Source organism: Oryctolagus cuniculus, chromosome 7, assembly GCF_964237555.1.
Source record: "Oryctolagus cuniculus chromosome 7, mOryCun1.1, whole genome shotgun sequence".
Classification (NCBI taxonomy): Eukaryota; Metazoa; Chordata; class Mammalia; order Lagomorpha; family Leporidae; genus Oryctolagus; species Oryctolagus cuniculus.
The window spans coordinates 109,713,334-109,726,510 of NC_091438.1; positions in this window are offsets into that span (position 1 = coordinate 109,713,334).

Here is a 13,177-nt window from a genome sequence, read left to right on the forward strand (position 1 = left end):
TCTACTCGTTCATCAATAGACATTTGCATTGCTTCTATTTTTTTTTTTTTTTTTGGCTACCGTGAATAATGCTGCTACAAACATGGGGATACATATATATCTGTCCAAATCCCTGCTCTCGCTTCTTTTGCCTATGTGCCCAGAATTGGAATTGCTGGACCATACAGTAATTCTGTTTTTAATTTCTTTGAGGAATCATGATACCATTTTCCCCTGAGGCTGCACCACTTTACATTACCACCAGCAATGCACAAATGTTCCAATTCTGCCACACCATGATCAGCACTTCATAGTTTCTGTCTCTTGTTGTTTTGCTAATACCCAGGCTAATGGATGTGGAGAGAGATCTCATGGTGGTTTCGATCCACATTTTCTTAGTAACTATTGATATTGAGCATCTTTTCAGGTGCTTATTGGCCATTTGTACATATTCTTGGGAGCAAAAACTTTTTTGAATTTCAAAAGTTTCATCTTTGAGGTAGCAAAATCCTTGGTGGGTGGTGGTAGGGAGAATGCGATAAAGAGAATTAGAATACAGCTAAGTGGAAGAAACTGTGTGGGCCAGGGGAGGAGAGACATTCAAGGGAGAAGCAGGAGCATTCAACAGGGATGCATGTCCTAGGGAAGGAGCCTCTTCCTGCCACCCTCTCTCAACAGGAAGTCTGGTGGGAGGGAGGGAAGGAGGAAGGGAGGGAGAGAGAGAGGAAGGAAGCCCCAAATAGGTTTGAGTGGGTTCAAGAGCAGAGATAATCTGTGTTATCGTCAGACTCAGCTGGCTTGGAGGAGTAGAGTAGCCATGGCCGAAGGGGTGTCTGGGTAGACAGTTGGAAGACGGCTGCATAGGCTGTACTGCAGTAGAGCGATGGGAAGCAGCAGAATGTTCTCTCTGTGCTTGTTAGATGCAGTGGTCCTAGCAAGGACACTGCAGTGCCCTGGATGGATAAATGACCCTACGAGCAATGACATTTCGGGGAATGCTAGAACACATACTTGACTCCTGAGGAGCCGACCGTACCCCAGGGCCTCAGTCCCATCTAAGCCCTTGGAACAAGAACGCAACCTCAAGGAAAGTTGAAAGAAAATCCTGCACTGTCCAAGAATAACCGTCTGACTCCTGCCAGATAGAGGCTTGCAATAGAAACACACGCAACACAACCATAAAGGACATTGCTTGCCTCTTTGATTTGGGGGTGAAGATTCATAACTTGGATAATCCAAACATTGAAGTCCTTGCCACAGCGGAAGAGGCACATTAGGCCCCACTGTCCCAGAGGGGAATGAGACCCCAGTGAAGTGGCTCAGGAAGCAGAATGAGCAGGTGGATAATGAACGCAACTTTCTTTTTCTTCCCTTGTAAAGCACTTCACATTTCAAGGCACTTTTGATCTGTTACCTGATTAGGCTGTCGACTCTGTGAGGTTCAAAGAGGCAGGTTTTATTATTATCCCTATCCTACAAACAAGGTCACTGAGAACGACAACAAAAGCTATCACGTGGCCAAAACCAACAATAGACTAGAGCAGATTTTCTCAGCTTTGGCACTGTTGACATTTAAGGCGGGTGATTCTCTGTTACGGAGGCTGTCCTGTGCACGATAGGGTGTTGGGGCAGTGTCTCTGGCCTCTATGCACTAGAAGCCTATGGCACCGCTCGGTGGTGACAACCCGGAGTATCTCCAAGCATTGCCAAAGGCCCCACACCACCCCCTGGAGAACCTTCACCCTCCTCCCCTGGTTGGGAACCACTAACCTGGAACAAGGGCCGGGCTTGACCCCGTGTCCTACCTCCTGGGTCAGAGAACGTAGAGGAAACCCAGTACTTCTCCCCAGCCCCGGGTCCAGTCTACCCTTCTCCCAGCAGGCTTGAAACCACCTTCCCGTGGTCTCCCAACACAACCCCTGAATGGGACTTGCACCTTCATCTCAGCCTTTTCCATTTCTGTGCAAAATTGCGAGCTTCAGAAAGCTTCAGTCATTTGTCCGACAGCACGCAGCGGGTGTGTGCAGACGCTGGTACTAGAATGCGTCTCCCATCTGAAAGCCAGGGTTCACCACTGCCACCTCCTCAATGCGGAGCTGACAGCGGCTCGGGAGCGCTTCAGAGCAGCCGTGGGAAGACAAGCAGGGTATTTCCTGGTTAGCTGTCCCTCTTTAAGGGTTATTTTTAGCAAAATGAGGGGAAATCAGCATTCCGCTCAATGGAAACTATGTCTGGCATTAATTCATTGTTAATTGACCAGGATGAGTAAAAAGATGGCTACTTCCAAGGCCTCTCTAATGGAACTATTAGTGAATTTTCAGGTCAACTAACTCCTGTCACTGCCTGACAAGGAAAATGGCAATCATTTGCCAGTGTGAACAAGGCTCCTGCTGCACTTGGAAACTGGAATCAGTCATCCCGGGCTGTCAGGCTCCGTGTCTCCACTCCGTGGGTAATTTCCCAGCCCAGCCCCTCCACCCCAGAAATCCGTGTCTTCAACTTGAGTGGCTCCAGGTTTGCCCTGTATGTGTGTAATATTTACCACCTCGACAGAGTTTTCATGGGACTCGGGGATGGGCCTTCATGCAGTGTTAGAGCTAGCAAAGGTTACCATCGCTCCCATTTGCCAAGGTGGACCCTGAAGCTCAGGTAGTCGCTTGATTTGCCAAAGGTTTCAGCGATGCTCAATGCCAGGGGAGGTTTCCCGCTCGGTATCACCGACCCATCCTGGATCACTAGTTCTTGGTGGCTTTGCTCTACATCGTCACCTACCCCTTCTTTCCTCACTTTGCTTTTCTCTCTTTTTTTTTTTCTCTCTCTCAATGACACTTATTTTTCCCCCATATATTTTTCCTTCTTTCCAAGCCTGAAGGGCTGGAGAGCTGGGAGAGTTGGGTCAGTGGGAAGACACTCCAGTCACTGTATCTAACCTCGTTTGCTCATCCAACTAGTGAAGATCCCCTGGGTTCCAGAGATGGTACAGGTGCTGGGGGTGCATGGCCAGGAAGCTAGAGCCCCTCACCCTCAGTGTGGCTCTCCAGACCCCAGCATTTGGTCTGAACTTTCCCTTCCAGCTTTCTCTTGAGCCAGTTCATGTCATACAATGCACACTTCAGTCATGCTAAAATCATCTCCACTCACCGAGCCTGTCTTATGCTTCCACTGTCTCTTTTCACTTTGTCATTGTATGTGTGGTTTTCTCTGTACCCATCTCCCTCCACTGTCAGGCAAATTCCTGATCTCATGTTAAGGCCCTTGCATGTGTCACCTCCTTTATAAAACCTTCTCTGCTTTTCATGGCAAAGCTAATCAGTCACTCCTCTTTTTGCTATGATGATTTTTAAAAATGATTTATTTATTTGTTTGAAAGGCAGAGTTTTACAGAGAGAGGGAGAGAGCTCTTCCATCTGCTGGTTTGCCCCCCACAGGGCTACAATGGCCAGAGCTGGACCTGTTTGAAGCCAGGAGCTTCTTCCAGGTCTCCCGGGTGGTTACAGAGGCCCAAGGACTTGAGCCATCTTCTACTGCTTTCCCAGGCACATTCACAGGGACCTGGATCAGAAGTGGAGCAGCCAGGACTGGAACAGGTGCCTATATAGGATGCCAGTACTGAAGGCAGCAGTCTTACCCACTGTACCACAATGTTGTTCCCTGCTATGATGATTAGTTCACACTTCTGCTGTAAAGGGTTCAGGTTGTACTGTCATTATTTCTATTCATGTCTGACTGCTAACTTAACTGGGCAAAGGGATGTCTGGAGGGCTGGCAAAACATAATTTCTGAATGTGTTGGTGAAGAAGTTTCTGGAAGAGATTAGCATATGGACTGATGGAGTCAGTACATGGGCTACCCCAATGTAGATGAACTGTGTCCAATCCAGGGGAGGGGGTAGGGAGGCGTGAATAAAAGAGAAAGGCAGTGGAAGGGAGGAGTCTCTCTGTTTTTAAGCAGGGGCCTGTGTCTCCTCCTTACTGCAGATGTCAGTCCTCCTGCCTCTCAGGCCTTCAGGCTCAGACCCTGCCTGCACCATTGGTTCCCTGGTTCTGACTTTGGGCCGTGGACTGAATTACAGACACCCCACTCTCTAGCTTGCAGGTGGCAGGTTGTGAGACTTCTCGGCCTCCATCATCGTGTGAGCCAAGTCTCATAAAAATAAGTAAATATGCATATTCAAAATTTATGCATATGTTCATATGCATAAATCTAAATTTCCCTAATTTAGTATTCCTTCATCTAGTACATAAAGGATAACTGATAAACATTAATTGACTTTTCCCAGCTCAACCTGGAATCAGACAGGCAAAAAAAGCACACAAATCTTGCAGCCCAGTATTATTTAAAATCAGAACCAGGGACCAGCGTTGTGGCATAGCAAGTAAAGCCACCTGCAGTGCCAGCATCTCATATGGGCGGAAGTTCATGTCCCAGCTGCTCACTTCTGATACAGCTCCCTGCTAATGGCCCAGGAAAAGCACTAGAAGATGGTCAAAGTGTTTGGGCCACTGCTACCTATGTGGGAGATCCGGAAGAAGTTCCTGCCTCCTGGCATCAGCCTGACTCAGCCCTAGCTGTTGGAGCTGTCTGGGGAACAAATCAGCAGATGAGGCCGGCGCTGCGGCTCAATAGGCTAATCCTCTGCCTGCGGCTCTGGCACCCCAGGTTCTAGTCCCGGTTGGGGCGCTAGATTCTGTCCTGGTTGCTCCTCTTCCAGTCCAGCTCTCTGCTGTGGCCCAGGGAGGCAGTGGAGGATGGCCCAAGTCCTTGTGCCCTGCACCCACATGGGAGACCAGGAGAAGCACCTGGCTCCTGGCTTCAGATCGGCGCAGTGCGCCAGCTGTAGCGGCCATTTGGGGGGTGAACCAACCGAAGGAAGACCTTTCTCTCTGTCTCTCTCTCTCACTGTCTAGCTCTGCCTGTCAAAAAAAAAAAAAAAAAATCAGCAGATGAAATCTCTCTCTCTCTCTCTCTATATATATATATATATATAACTTTTTCTCTGTAACTCTGACTTTCAAATAAATAAATAAATCTTTAAAATAAATCAACAACAAACTGATGATCTACCAGTTACCATTAGACACAAAGGACTCAGGCATCACTGGTCCCTGTCTTTGATGAGTGAATATATCTAGTTTTACTGATAAGCCATTTGGAGCAATTACTTCTGTGATCGTCTTGAGTGGATCCCAGGGAAGAAGAAAGCAACAGATGATGATGACACCCACATTCTCTCCCTCTGCTGACCTTCAGCCAAGTCCCCACTGCCGAAGCAAAATAGGGAATTAAAGCAATTCTTCAGGTACCTCAAGTAGACCTTGATTTTATTTCAATAGTAGCAAAAAGTTTTATGGAATATTTATATAATACTGAGAGCCTCATACAGTGATTTTCAAAGCATTTTTGTGAATCTGGATCCTTTCAACAAGAAGCAAAAGCCAGTATTGGCCTCACTTTAGAGCAGTGCTATGGTGTGGGTGTGGTTTGTCCCCCAGGGGTGTATGTGCTGGAAGCTTGGTCCTAAGTGCGGCAGTGCTGAGTGGTGGGACCTTAGGTGGCACCTGGAGGGAGATCCTTGGGTGACTGGGATCTTGCCCTCAGAAGGGATTAGCTTAGTTCTTGCAGCATCTCTTGGTTGCCTTCAGGAGAAGGTTATTACAGAACAAGGCTGGCCATATCCCAGCCTCAGTGGCTTCTGGGTGATCTCCTCCTGCCTTCCTCCCATACATGCTGCCATTCGCCATGAGGGCCTCACCAGAGCAGAGCTGATGCCAGCACATGCCCTTGAATTGTCAGCACTGTGAGTTAGACAAACCTCTTTCCTTCACAAAGTCACCCAGCCTCAGGTACTTCATTCTAGTAGTGAAAACAGACTAATCCAGATGGGGAAAACTCAGGCTCAGAAATTTGTTCAAAATTAATAAGCTAGAAAGTAGTAGGAGCAATATTAAAGATGCGACTCTACTGATTCCAAATCCCATGTTCCAACCTCTGTTGTTTTTTGAGACAGAAAATGTATTTTGTGGAAGCATGGCAGCCATAATAATGCCAGTAGAGGAACTCAATGTTTGTTGAATGAATGAATTCTGAGATACGAGATTTAAAATTTCCTTTATCTCATGTATGTATAATTTGTTCATTCATCCAGCTGCTTTTATCCATTCTATTCATATCAAATTTATTGGATCCCTACAATTGCCTGCCACTGTGCTCAGCACTAAAAATCCAAAGATGAATGAGACACAGTTATCTTTGTGTCTTCAGCACTTTGCACAATACCTGGCACATCGAGAGTGCCTACCAAATCCTTTTGCATAAATAAATTATCTGCAGAAAGCCCAGGATCTAGTACATGCGACTAAAGTGATATTGAATTCTATTCTCCTTTTATCTAATCTTCACAGCAATCTATTATCTGTGTTTTTACTTATAGGAAAACTGAAGGTCATGGAATTTGATAGCTCTGCCACAGTAGTGCGTGATTTCAGAACCCAGGTCACACGTCTTAAGTGCCAGCTGGATGCTCCTTTTACAAGCAGCTGTGTTGCTTTGGGAAAAGTTGCGATCTGGAGTTCAAAGATCTAATGTGAATCCCAACCCAGCCTTGGGCTACCTGTATGGCCTTAGCGAAGCCACTTGGCCTCCCTAGGACTCAGTGTCTTCCAAGCAGAATGAGAACATTAAAACCTCAGTGCTGAGCTCCTGGGGTTATTGTGTGGATCAAAGGAAAATGGCCTAATCAGTCTGGTATTGACTCTGATCTCTTCCCAGTGGAAAACCACCCAGTTCAGATCCTCTCTTTCGTCATTGTGGTTACATATTCCCTTGCAATTCTCTTTTCTGTCCTGCCCTGGTCAGATTTGAAAACGTCCTCTCCAGAATGCTGGATCTTTAATTTATTTTACAGACGTTTTAATCTGTCAACAGTTTCTCCAGGTTCAGGGTTTAAATCAGCAGCAGCAGTGTCCTGTAATTCTAATTCTTGAAGTTCCCAAGTTACTATTGCCTGATATAGTAAGGACAACTTCTAGATTAAACACTATTCCAAAACAATCCAACCTACTACCCTGAAATTATGGCTCTAAGTTTTGTTTCATGTGTGTGTGTGTGTGTCTGTGTGTGTGTGTGCGACCTTTTAAAACAACACATCATTGGAAGAACATCCTAAGATTTTATTCTTTTATGACCACTATTAATGGACCACTCAATATTACATTAATTGTAAAGAGCTATACAAATGTTAGTTATAGTAGTGTTTAATGATTTACTAAGTTATGAACAAAAACTGGGAAAGTTAATTTTTTTTTACAAATCATTGTTAAATCCCTTGGGCTCCGTTGAAGTTTAGTCTTGCTCACACATAAAATAGGAAAAAAGGAAACTCAAGATATGCACTCCGTCTTGCCATCACTACCAGAATAATCGTTATTTCATCATTTCTCCTTGCTTCTCCAAAGCGTTCACGTGTACTCCATTGCCTTGGGATTATCCAGATGTGTTGTTCTGGACAGACTTTCACAAGTTTCCCAGTACTCCTTCCCAACCCTGTTTCCTGCTACCCATTCCTCTTCGCTTCCTGCCTCCCCATATGAACCTTTTGATCCAAAAACTGCTGCACTCAGCACTGTGTGTAAACAACTCCACGGAGAGTCCTGCTCCCTCACCAGTGGCTGAGCCCCTCCTTTCCCACCACTGTCCATCTCTAGGCCCTTTTCTACACCAAGTTCAAAGGACACTTTGAGAATGCTCTTGTTTCTCCACTCTGAGGTTTCAAATCTTCAGCGCCACTCCTTGGGCAATGGATGCGAGAGCATAACACTTTGGCAATGGCTTCCCTACCAGGCTTTCTCCTCAATAACAATGACGGGTGCTTCTTATGGGCACTTGTGTGGGCCAGGCACTCTGCTGAGTGGTTTCGGAATGCTGTGCTTGATCCTCACACCCATACCATGTAGGAGACCCTCCTTCTGCAGATGTGGAGGCACAGAACCACTGTGTAAGTTTTCCAAGGTCACAGAGCTGACAAATGGCAGAGCTGAGGTTCACACCCATGGCTGGGTGACTCCATGGCCCAACCTCTTAACCACTACACATACTGCCTGCATTTGATAGTATAACACCAAGAGTGCCACTCTTTATAAATTTTATTTATTAGTTTATTATTGATTTGAAAGGTAGAGAGAGATAGAGAGATAGAGAGAAAGGGGGAGAGAGAGAGAGAGATCTTTCACCTACTGGTTATCTCCCCAAATTCTTACAACAGCTGGGGCTGGGTCAAGCTGAAATCAGGAGCCAGAAACTAAATCTGAATTTTTAAAAAGATTTATTTTATTTAATTGAAAGAGTTACAGAGAGAGGAAGAGAGAGAGAGAGAGACAGAGGTCTTCCATCTGCTGGTTTACTCCTCAAATGGCCACAATGGCCAGAGCTGGTCCAAAGCCAAGAGCCAGGAGCTTCTCCTGGGGCTCCCACGTGGGTGCAGGGGCCCAAGGACTTGGGTCATCTGCCACTGATTTCCCAGGTGCATCATCAGGGAGCTGGATTGGAACTGGAGCAGCCGGGGCTCAAACTGGCACCCATATGGGATGCCCTGCACTGCAGGCCAGGGTCTTGACCCGCGGCACTACAGCGCTGACCTCTAAATCTGAATCTTCCCCTTGGAAGGCAATACTTGAGCCATCACCTGCTGCCTCCCGGGGTCTGCACAGGTGGAAAACTGGAGTCAGGAATGGAGCTAGGGATCAAACTAAACTGGGTTATGGAACGCAGGCCTCTCAAGAGGTGGCTTAACTGCTGCGCCAAAGAATGCTGTACTTCGATGAGCCCAAAGCTGGTAGGTGACAGCCAGTCCTCCCTCAGAGCTCTAAGTCCAGACCACTTTCCAACATATCACATGTAGGATCCTTTATTGCCGTTTTTCTCCTGCATTTAACCTGCAGTTTAAGATCTCTGAGGACAATCATTGGGTGACTGAGGGGTGGGGCACGAGACAAATCACTAGCAGGTAAGGTGCTTCCGATGGGGCTCGTGATGTGTGTAAGGGACTTGGGGTGGGAGGCAACAGGCTGATATGAGATACAATCACCTTATCAAACTTGGGAAAATACAAATCTCCTTATCAAACTTGGGAAAAACTTAGTGGACTTCTCTTTGAAAGGTGACTGCCTGAATATTGGAATGGCCTGCTTCTGATTTTTTGATTGTTTCGAAGGCCAAGGCAGTCTGTGTCATGACTTCTTTTTGTTCAGCTAATGCCAAGGTTACTCTGTCTAGACTCAGGCTGGCCAAGGAAGAAGAAGGCCAGAGACTATCAGAGTCCAAAAAAGAAACTAGAATTCCAGAGAAACATTGACGTGCAACACAAGAGCGGATGCTCAGCGGCAGGTATGTGTAGAGTGAACGCCACAGCAGTAACGCGGTAATAAACATTTTCCGTGCCTGCAGCTACTGGAACGGGAAAACCTAATGTAAATGGCTTGCAATGCCCATGTAGGGCGTGCAGTGGCTGTGCCTTGCACATGTGTCTTGCATATGGCGCCCACAAGTACAGTATAAAAGATGGAAATACAATAAAATGTCTTCTCTTTCACTTTTCTGGGGGATTGGTGTGGCTACATGTAAATTGAGAGAAATTTGTAAGTGACTTTGCCTATAGTTTGTTGGAGTGTAGTAGACTCAGTAATGATCAAGCATAGTGCCTATCCCAAATAAAGCTGCCCTTGTGTAGTTTCCATTTGGCAATAATGCCTTACAATTGTACAGTGCTTTGTGAACATGCATGATACCACCAGTGCCTCCTCTCTTCCAGGTTCATGTACATCTGTCCACTAAACTTCTGCCTGGTATCTAAGTCTGGGGTGTGGTGTGTAGAAGGTTATTGATACCTCACATCTACCCTGTATTTTCCAGTAGCTTTTATCTGTAATAAATAACATTCTTATCTCCGTCTACCTGACTCTTTTGCCTATCTCAACTGGTTTAGAACTTGGGGACAAGAAGGACACTATTCATTGGGTCACCCATAGACCTCAGATGTGTGGCCAGCACTTGGTGTGGTTACTGGCATGATAAAAGAGAGCTGGTTTGGGATGTAACACATGTGTTTCCACTTGTTCTCTCCTAAAGGTGGTGCTCAGTAGACCCAGTGCCTCAGAAAAGCTAGAAGCTCTAGGACACCATGGGCATTTTTGGAAGGGAGCCAGCAATGTTATTACGCCCTGGGGACTGTCACTGAGGGCCACCGGAAATGCACGTTGGCAGGGTGGAGATGGCTGTGAGGTTGACTCTGGGTAGAAAGCTCAAAACTGAGAGCGGGTCTGAGTCAGTTACAGCCAATTGCCTAAATCAATGTGTTTGAACTCTCACTCCACATTAGAATTACAAAGGAAGAATTTCCAAGATGCCAACAGCAATGCTCCATTCCTAGAGGCCCTAACTTAACTGGGATAGGTTGAGGGAATCCGCATTTTTGAAAGCTCCCAGAGTGAAGTCAGTGAGCAGCCAGGTTGAGAACCAGTGTCCTAAATGAAACAGCATTGGCGGGAGAGTTGCCCAGCTTCTGGAACTTGATTGCCTTGTTCAGAGCTCAGTTTTACTGCTTATTAACTCCACAGTCTTGGGAAAGCTGATTAACCTTTATGTGGCCCAATTTCTTCTCTGTAAAATTAGGGTGGGAACAGTACCTCCTTCCTAGAGGGAACATGAGGGTGGAATGTGTTCAGCTTTACAGAGCACTTAGTACCTGACAGGTGCAAAGGCTCATTCAGTGTTGGCTCTCTTCATGGTGTTTAAACCTACAATATGAAACTCTTGACTGGGGGAAGTCGTTTGTACACCTTAACTTCAGAAATCCTTTTTTTTAAAGATTTATTTACTTGAAAATCAGAGTTACACACAGAGAGAAGGAGAGGCAGAGAGAGAGAGAGAGAGGGAGAGAGAAAGGTCTTCTACCCGCTGGTTCACTCCCCAATTGGCCACAAGGGCTGGAGTTGCACCGATCTGAAGCCAGGAGCCAGGAGCTTCTTCCGGGTCTCCCACGTGGGGCAGGGACCCAAGAACTTGAGCCACCTTCCACTGCTTTCCCAGGCCATAGCAGAGAGCTGGGCTAGAAGTGGAGCAGCCGGGACTGGAATTGATGCCCATATGGGATGCCGGCACTGCAGGCAGTGGCTTTACCCACTACGCTGCAGCACTGGCCCCACAGAAATCTTAAGTATGTGTCAAAATCTTTTCAATATGATTCAAAAGAGCTCTATGGCCAGAATTTCTTATCAGTTACTTATCAAGAAGTAACTGCCAACTTTATGAAAAGTGCTATGGTTTGGCTACAGTTTGAGTGTATCTTCCAGGGGTTGATGTATTGGAATCTTGGGTTCTCAGGATGCTGATGTTGAGAGGTGGTGGAACCTTTAGCAAGTGGGACCTAGTGGGAAGTCCTTAGGCCATTGAGGGTGCAGCCCTCAAAATGGATGCCATTTTTGAGGGGCCCTGGTTGGTTTCCGTGAGATGGTTGTTGTAGAAGATGGAGCCTGGCCCTTCTCGGCACTCTGGCTCCCTGTCTCACCATGCCATCTCTCCCTCTTGCACACATGCCCACCATGATGCCAGCTGCCACAGGTGAAGGCAGCAGGGGGCACTCACAAGAGCCTGCACCTGCTCTTTGCACTTTCAGACTCCCAAACTTTCAACATAAACTTGTTTCCTTTAAAGTTGCCCAGGCGTGGGTATTTTGTTATAAGAGCAGAAAACAGACAAATATAAAATGAATTTCCCTTTCTGTGAAATATTCAAAACTGGAGAATCAGGTGCAGTCAGTCATCTGCGTACTCCCTCCTTTGTGTCCTTTGATTTTGGATAAGAGAAGTTAGGTTCTGGATCCAGTCTGCCTGGGTTTGACTCCTGGTCAATATAAAGGGTTTAGAACATGAATGTTCATTAAATACTATTGAGTTATTTCTCTACTCCCCAAGCCCCTAACACACACACACGCACATGCACACACACACACACACAGAATGTAAGCTCTCTGAGAACAAAGGTCTCTTCAAGTCTTGTTCAACATTATCCCTTGGAGCCTAGAACTGTGCTAGGAGCACATGGGCATTCAGAGTGCGGTTGTGGAATTTATCTAGTCAGTCACTCAGTCTTTCTGCAAACGTTTATTGAGAGCTTTCTATGCATTAGGCATTGTGGTAGGCTGTCGCACGTGTGGTAGGTTCGGAAGACGCCAGGGTTCCCAAACCATCCCTGCTCCACGCCCTACAGCAATTGGTGGACCTCTCTGGACTTCAGTCTCCTTCCCCACAAAACCAGAACCTGACCTGTGTCAGCGCTGCCTTCCCTTCCTTGGCCACCATGTTCCCAAGGACAGAGGCTGGGCCAAGTCCATGGCCTTGGAAAAGCCATTCAACTCTTCAGTGAACTCTGCCCTATTGGTGTGGTGAACGAGAGGCTGTGTGCTTAGCCAGTGGTGGTGGGAGCTGCAAACCAGAGAGGAGTGTTTTTCTACACTGTGACTAGTGAAGCCTTGCTCCATGCTTTGGGGATTTATTTAACCTTTCAGAACCTCGAGCCTCTGTGGAGTTTGAGAAACTGTTGTTTTTCTTCAACGTGTGCTGTGTTGGAAGGGCTCCAGGACCCAGTAGGCACTTGACTTTGATAATTTCCCCTGAATGTTATGTTTGGAAATGGCCTTGGGAGGGGGCATTGCCAATGGCTAGAGCACTCAGAAGGGAGTGCTAGCCCTCAGAGCTTCTTGCATAGGCTAACAAAAATGCCACCCCTCTGCCAGTTGCTTCTCAGCCTTTCCCCGCCAACAAGTTTCTGGCAAAGCTCACTGTGAGTTGGGGGGCCTGGCCCCTCACATATTTGATGTGGGACTAGCCACTGGCTGTAGTTTGCCAACCTCTGATCTCCCTCTACACCTCCCTCTCCCTGCCCCTGTAGACATTCAGGCTGTGGTGCATTCTGGCCAGCCCTGCTGACCGCTCCCTAGCATAATGATCAAGAAATGTCAAGACTATCCCATCAAGGTGGCATGTACCAATGCCATCTCACTAGTCCCAGTGATCAATTTCTGTTCACAATTGATCATAATGAAAGGACTAAGAACCAAAGGGATCACATAAACAAGAATAGTGTCTGCAAATACTAGCTGATAGAATAAAAAAGGGAGAGAACGATCCAACATGGGAAGTGAGAT